Source organism: Dioscorea cayenensis, chromosome 15 (assembly GCF_009730915.1).
Source record: "Dioscorea cayenensis subsp. rotundata cultivar TDr96_F1 chromosome 15, TDr96_F1_v2_PseudoChromosome.rev07_lg8_w22 25.fasta, whole genome shotgun sequence".
Taxonomy (NCBI): Eukaryota; Viridiplantae; Streptophyta; class Magnoliopsida; order Dioscoreales; family Dioscoreaceae; genus Dioscorea; species Dioscorea cayenensis.
Window position 1 is genome coordinate 23,277,083 of NC_052485.1, and position 7,149 is coordinate 23,284,231.

The 7,149-nt window shown below is 35.0% G+C and overlaps 1 long non-coding RNA gene across 1 annotated transcript; it reads left to right on the forward strand.

The window, feature by feature from the left end:
* Positions 1 to 1,349: 1,349 nt before the first annotated feature.
* On the forward strand, positions 1,350 to 4,386 carry LOC120277500. Its single transcript, XR_005541515.1, has 4 exons — positions 1,350 to 1,681; positions 2,297 to 2,503; positions 3,158 to 3,434; positions 3,762 to 4,386. It is a non-coding gene; the product is annotated as an uncharacterized LOC120277500 (long non-coding RNA).
* The last annotated feature ends 2,763 nt before the right edge of the window (positions 4,387 to 7,149 follow it).

Here is a 7,149-nt window from a genome sequence, read left to right on the forward strand (position 1 = left end):
GCCACAAAAGGATTGGATAATTCTAATTATAAATCCAAATACAGCGCTTCTACATACAGTACAGGACTAGAAAGCATAACATCTTAGTACTTAACTATTATTATTATTTTTGATAGATGTAGATTTGTCACAATCCTTACCCATTACGGTCAGAGGGAGAACCCCCATTTTTTAATTTTAAAAAAATGAGTTACTATTAATATTATTATTTTTTATGGAGATGGTTATTTTCATATTTTGAAGTTTGAATGAATTTAAATTTTTTTTTTTAACAAAATTGATTTTCCTCTGTATTATCGGGTGTGGATTCAGATCCGTTAGTTCTTTAGACCCGGTTTCTGCTCCTACTAAACCCTATTCTCCCGCGTCGATATAAAAGCTCAAACCCCTCCTCTTCTCGCCGGCGGCCCATCTCCTCCTTTTCCTACCCTGAAATTGTTGTTTTCTGGCTGTGATTTCTTCTCCGGCTCCGATTTGGTTGCGGATTCTGACTCAGAGAACATTCGATGGTGACAAAGCCAATCCCTCAGCTCCCCTCCAAGAAGAAGGGAAAGAAGCGGGGTGTAAATGGTCCTCCGGCTGCCGCCATGTAAGGGTGAGGAACGCCGCGTTGGGCGCCCTCGATCTCAAGCCATTGACAAGGTGTCTTATTTTTTCCATTTTGGTCTGATCTTCGTGTTGATTTTTTTCTACTTTTTGTTTTTGTTTTTTTCTCTAAAGATTTAGTTTTGGTTTGGAGATGGAGATTAAGGATTTTATTTTTCTCATTTTTAATTGGTTTTTGTTTTGATTTTAAAGTAATTGAGAACGAAGACCTTCGTGTTTGTGTAGAAATTTAGAAATTTGATTTTAATCAAGTTTGAGCTTGAAAAAAAGGGTGCTTTTTGGGTTTTTAGATCTATATTAGGTTAAAACTTATGATAATTCTGGCTATTTCTGTGCTTGTATTTGGAAAATAGAGGAATAAGTCACTATTGAAGGAGTATAGAGTGGCAAGTCGTTGAAGTTCATTGATAGGAGAATCGGAGAGAAGGATGACACACTTCAAGAGTTTGACAAGGCTATCCTCCGCATGCAACCCCAAGGGCAGGTGGGTTCCTTTTCCCTTCGTATCAAGTGCCTATTTAGATTCAGTTCTTTCAGGACTTTTTCATCATCTCAAAGCCTTGCCATTCTACAAGTTTATCTTTCCTTATTAGCTGCGTGCATTACTGTTTGATTCCTAATGATTGTCATTTTTATTGAACTTCGTCAGTTAACAGCGAAGGAAGATTTTGAGGACAATATTTCTCTAGATGATGAGGATGAAGCTGAGGAGTACATATAGCTCTCAAGTTTGTATTCTCACTCAACCAATTTGAACTCTAGAAGTTTTCTCTAAAGCATGAAATTATTTGGATTTTGGTGTATGAAATCTAATGTTCTGCTTTTCAGTGAGTATCTCTATGATTACCTGTGATCCATTGCCGAGCTTTACATTATATAGTTTGATTCAACTTTTTTGTTTGAACTCCTCTAAGCTTTTGACTAACATGACATTTTGAAATTTGATGTCCCTTGTCCAATATTTTTTGTGGTTATGTCTCAATGACGAGCATCCAGTTGTGAATGCCCAGTATTCACAAGTCCAAACAGTAGGTTGACCATTTTATTGGAAAGTATCGTTGATAGTGATTATCAGGTATAAATCAACTTTACAGGATGTTTTACCATTTATAATTTGATAATAATCCATGCCTGTTCAATGTGTCGTGTGTAATTATTGGGTGATTTTTGCATTGCACATCTTTATGTGGGCAGTAATTAGAACTTCACCTTAGTGATAACTCACCCAGTTCCGAACTTGTATTATTTTGTTATGTATTTCACAGATGTTGCAGACTCCTCAAAACATTTACTGTCACGTGATATGAATGACTGATTAGAAACTAGCTCCCAGAATGGAAATGAGAATGTATATATGTTTTGGTTTTTGAGCAATCATTTTCATTGTTTATCCATTTATTCAATTACCAACCATTCAAAGTTCTGTCTGTGAAATTGTTGTTTGATGTTGTAATTATTTGAATGTAGACCCATAAAACCAAGAAACAGGTCATGATGGAGATTATTCAAAAGAGTAAATATTAAAAAGGACTTTAATAAGAAGCTCATGATTGATATGATTTATAAACCTTGAGTAAATATGAAGCTCATTTTGCATTCAAGTTCATGAGCTTCTTGTTAATGTAAAAGCATCAATATTTTTCATTCTAGGGTTGATTACTTGATGGATTTATTCATGACTTTGTTGCAGGATCAAAAAGCAAAGGACAAAGAAGTGGATAGACACCTTATGGAAAAATTGGATGAGGACTTCAGGTCATTGGCTCAATCAGAAGCATTACATTCCTTAACCCAACTGAGTAAGATGAATGCTCTAAAGGCTCTATTAAACAAGAACCTCACAGGGAAAACTAGCAAAGAATAAAAAACTACAGTGGATAAGGAATTGTTTAAGAAGGTAAAAAATGGGATTGCTATGTATTAGACAGTTTACTTTTAGAATTTAGCTGTAAGTGCATTGAAAGCATGCTTTTTCTTTTGAGTTCTGTGCATGTTTGGTGATAAAATTTAATTGCTTATTGAGGTCTGGTGGTCCACTACCTTTACTGAACCATCTCCAAGTTTCATCACTGCTGCAAAATGTTTCTTTTAGCAGCTGGTGTTCTGCCTTTGGAAGCTAATATCATTTTTCTTTCTTTGAAGTTAATACTGTGCCTTGTTGATCTTCTTCCATTTTTATCTCTAAAGCTTCTTTCGAGTTTTTTAAAATCAAAAGGCTAAAATCATCTTATGTCTATACTGTGAATTTCATTTCAATGCATTGATTTTTGCTTGCAGTAACAACCTGATGCATATGACAAACTTGTCTAAGAGATGCTGCATGATATTTGTGTTCGGCTGTCTGACCGGACAAAAACTTAAGGAAATAGCACTAGAAGGAAAAAAGGCTTGAATTGTTAGAGGTTTTGTTGAAAACACTTTTCAAATTGATAATGATGTGATGTCAATATTTTTCTTTGTCAAATAAATCATAGCTATGGTACATTATTTACATGCCCTTAAACTTCGTGATGATTGGATTCCCTGTCTAATTTTTACTCATAATTCTTAGGAAGAACATAAGAAAAAGGATGCTTGTGGATGATGATGATGATCTGGGCACAAATGATGAAGCTGAACTTGAAGAAATGGAGTTGAATGACAATGATGCGAACGGCATGAAAGTAAAGGGGAAAAAAATCAGATAATCAGAAGGCCAATGTTGCTGGGAAGCTTCTTTCAAAACTAGAGACACTGCCTTACGCTATTGAAGTCCTGAAAAACTTGATGGATTATGCTCATTCCTGGGTAATAGGTTAGATGCAGAAGTAGTTCAGGCCTGCAAATCAGTAAGACTCACTGCCTAGATAATTCAGTAACTTACTCTATTGATAAATTGTTTACCATAATTTACTTCAATGCTTTTCTGACAAGGAAGCCTATTCTTAAGTGATAAAACTAATGACCCTCATTTTGCATTCCTATCTATCTAGATGGCTTATAAACCTTGCACTGAATTTAAGTTCATGAGCTTCTTGTTAGTGAAAGATAAAATGGTTGCTACTGCACCTTATTATTTACTGCTTGTAATCTGCTGTAAGAACTTCAAAGTAAATGCATCAATATTGTAATTCTAGGGTTATTAGCTGATGGCTTTATTCATGACTTCGTTGCAGGATCAAAAAGCAAAAGGACAAGGAAGAGGTTAGACACCTTAGGGAAAAAGTGGATAAGGACTTAAGCTCACTGGCTTGATTACTCTCCTTAACGCCAATGAAGAACTACTCTTAGTCTATGAGTACACGCCAAACAGGAGCCTTGATAGTTTTCTATTCGGTGAAGGCAAACAAACTCTTAATTGGGATAGGAGATTTCACATAATCAAGGGTGTGGCCTCTGGTCTCCAGTATTTGCACTAAGACTGGGACTAAGTTGTGACTCATAGGGACATTAAGGCCAGCAATGTGTTGCTTGACAGTGATATGAATGGGAAGTTAAGTGATTTTGGACCTATCTAAATTATATGATCATGGTTCTGCTCCTCACATCATTAATGTGGTTGGAACTTTCAGTTTTCTTGCACCTGAACTTGCTAGAACTTGTAAAGAGTCACAACCAGCAGTGATGAATGCTCTATGGTTTTTACTGAACAAGAGAATACACAGTCTGATAAGGAATTGGTTGAGAATGTAAAATGTTTTGTCCAATGTTTGTATTTGTTGTCTCAATTGTATGGTTTAACAAAAATGATTGCATATATGTACATAGGGTTCTGAAGCAGAAACACATTCAAGATTTGTATGTTCCTGATATGGTCAACTATGTATGAATCAATCTAAGAAATACCTCGTAGTTATTCATCTTGTCACTATCATCAGAAGTCACCACCTTCAAGCACCGATTGTTCCCTAGAGAAAGCCACAGCCATTATGAGAAATGTTAGATGTTGTTTAGATGCTAAACAAAAAAATTTAATCTGAAAACGGAAAGAAGCCATTAACCAAACCTGTATTCAATCAAGTGCTCTGTCGCCTCTGAAAAAACCAGTAGTAGTATAGGATGCGAGCAGCTATCGCTCTAGCAACCCGGTCGAAAAGAAGTGGTAACAATTTCCTTTTTTTCGCTCTGCTTTACATAGTTCTTTCAACTCTTTAAACAACTCAGCCATTAGTGTCTCTCTTCCACCATGGCAGAGAGCTCCCCAATTGGCTTATGAAATCTCTTAGATTTTCAGGTTTTGTTTTTTAAGTCTTATTATGTATCTTTTTAGTCAGGTTGGTTTGTTCTGTCTTTCTTGTTTTCTGGTTTTTCTTTTGTTTTGTATTCCTCTGTATTTCTGACTGTTTTGTAGACTGTTTATTTTTTATTAATAAAATAGCTCTAAGAGCTCTTTCCCTCAAAAAAAAAAAAAACTCAGCCATTAGTTTGATCAAGGATCGTCGCTCTCACTTGAAAAGCTTAGCGTGGCATGCTACGAAGATGACGAACACGATAATTTTTCTTGGTGCGGTGCCAATGAATTATCTCTTCAGCTACCGCGTTCCCAATAATACCACCCACCGCTGCATCTACTGCAATGTCACCAAGAACAGGCCCTGGGCCTGGTGGAGGCTCAACCGTCGTTGGTAATGGTGGGGATTCTTGTGCCGGCGCTGTGGGGGACTCCACTCCACCATTGTCGTCAGGGCTTCAAGTGTTGCAGTGGATTCAACCGTTGTTTGTGGGGATTCTTGTGCTGGCGCTGTGGGAGACACCATCGTTGTACAGCTTCTTGAGTTTCGATTAGTGAGGCTTCTTGGGTTTCAGCTGAGAACTGAGTGATGATCAAAGAGGTTTCTCGGGTTGGGGGTATATATACTATATAGTACTGGATAAAATTTAACTTTTTCAAATATTAGTATATTACCCAAAAAAAAATAATAAAAAAAAATCATGGTTTATAAGCTACTGATGACTCTGACTGGCCTATAATTTGGACTTGAGGCTCAATTAGATCTGTGCTAAACAAGAAAATTGTTCATCATTCTTCTAATTACATTCCCATGCACAAAATTGCATTATATACATAAGAAAAATATTTATACATGGTTAAATAAGTGTGTTTGAACAGCAAGCAAACATGTAGAAATTTAGATGAGTTTTGAATGGATGCAATAAATTAAGGACTACTCGATCTCAATGTTTCTGAAAATTTTTAATATGTAGTGGCTCTATATATGAATCTAGTTTTCATATAGCAAGAACCATATGATTTAAATAAATGCCAGATAATTTGTGGTGCAATTAATTTGTGCCTATGGGTCTTGAAAATTCAGGTATTACTCGAGCTTGCATATGTGCCTACTTAAAGTATCTAAACTCATTGTAGGCATTACATTTTGAAAACTTGAAAGGAGAATTGGAATGCTCGCTTATGAGTTTAAATTCGGGTTAAATTTTATTGTACCTTCTGCTATAACACCGTAACCATTAGTTGTTGGTTCAACCCAGTTCAAACTGCTTGAGGCAAGCTTAGCATAGTTTAAGTTAGTTTGACTTCATTATATAACAGTCCAAGCCATTTGAGTTAGTTTTGTTAGAGGTTATTAGTTATTGGACTATTTAGAGTTGGTTTCATCGACATTAGATTATAATTTTTTCATACACTGCAAATAAAGCTCAAATTGCATATCATATTTTGCAATTGGGTTAAAACCATGGAAGTCTCACATTTCACAGGTGATGAGACTCCAAGGAAGAGCAAAGAAACTGCGGAGTAAAAACCAAGTCCATAATTTTTAATTAAAAAGCTTTATGAGTTCATATTTATTTTATTTTAATTTTCCTAGTAAAACTTGATGTTTAAAAATGGTTTGCAAAATCTTGCCTTAATAGTATATATGGTACAAAAGAAATTATATTTTTAACAAAGGAGTATTATTTATGAATAAAGGAGTCTTTCCTTGTTCTATGTGTATTTTCTCATTTATGAATAAATATTAATTATTAGTTGGAGTATTATTTGTTATTAATTTTTAATATTTATTTTTGCTTATTAGCCAAAGGTTAAACAAAAAAGGGAGAGATCTATGGTAAGAAATCCAGTCAAACAAGAAAGCCCAAGACAGAAGATGAGTTGGTAGCAATGTATTTTTCCAGATTTTATTTATTGAATATTTGTTTTATCGACCATCTTCATACTAGCTATTTTCAGTTATATATTAAATCACTTTACTAATATTAGTTTTTTAGTTTTTATATAATATCAATGATTGTGGTTACCTATGTATTATAGTTGCAAGTTTTATAAAAATATATATTTTTTTATTCAATCAGTCATAGGGGTTAATGGAAATCTAAGTGAGGTATACGTCTTCTCAAGATACACTACTCATGCTAAAATTCGATATATGAGCCTTAAAGTCTTTGGAACTGCATTTGGTATTACATTTGGGAGGGGATAATTTCTAAAATCCCCTACCAATATTCTTCAGGGGTATGGTACCAGGTGCCGGTTTTTGAGGCTAGCAACGAGCATAGGCCCATAGACGACATGGAAATAAACATCCTTTGATGAAAATCAAT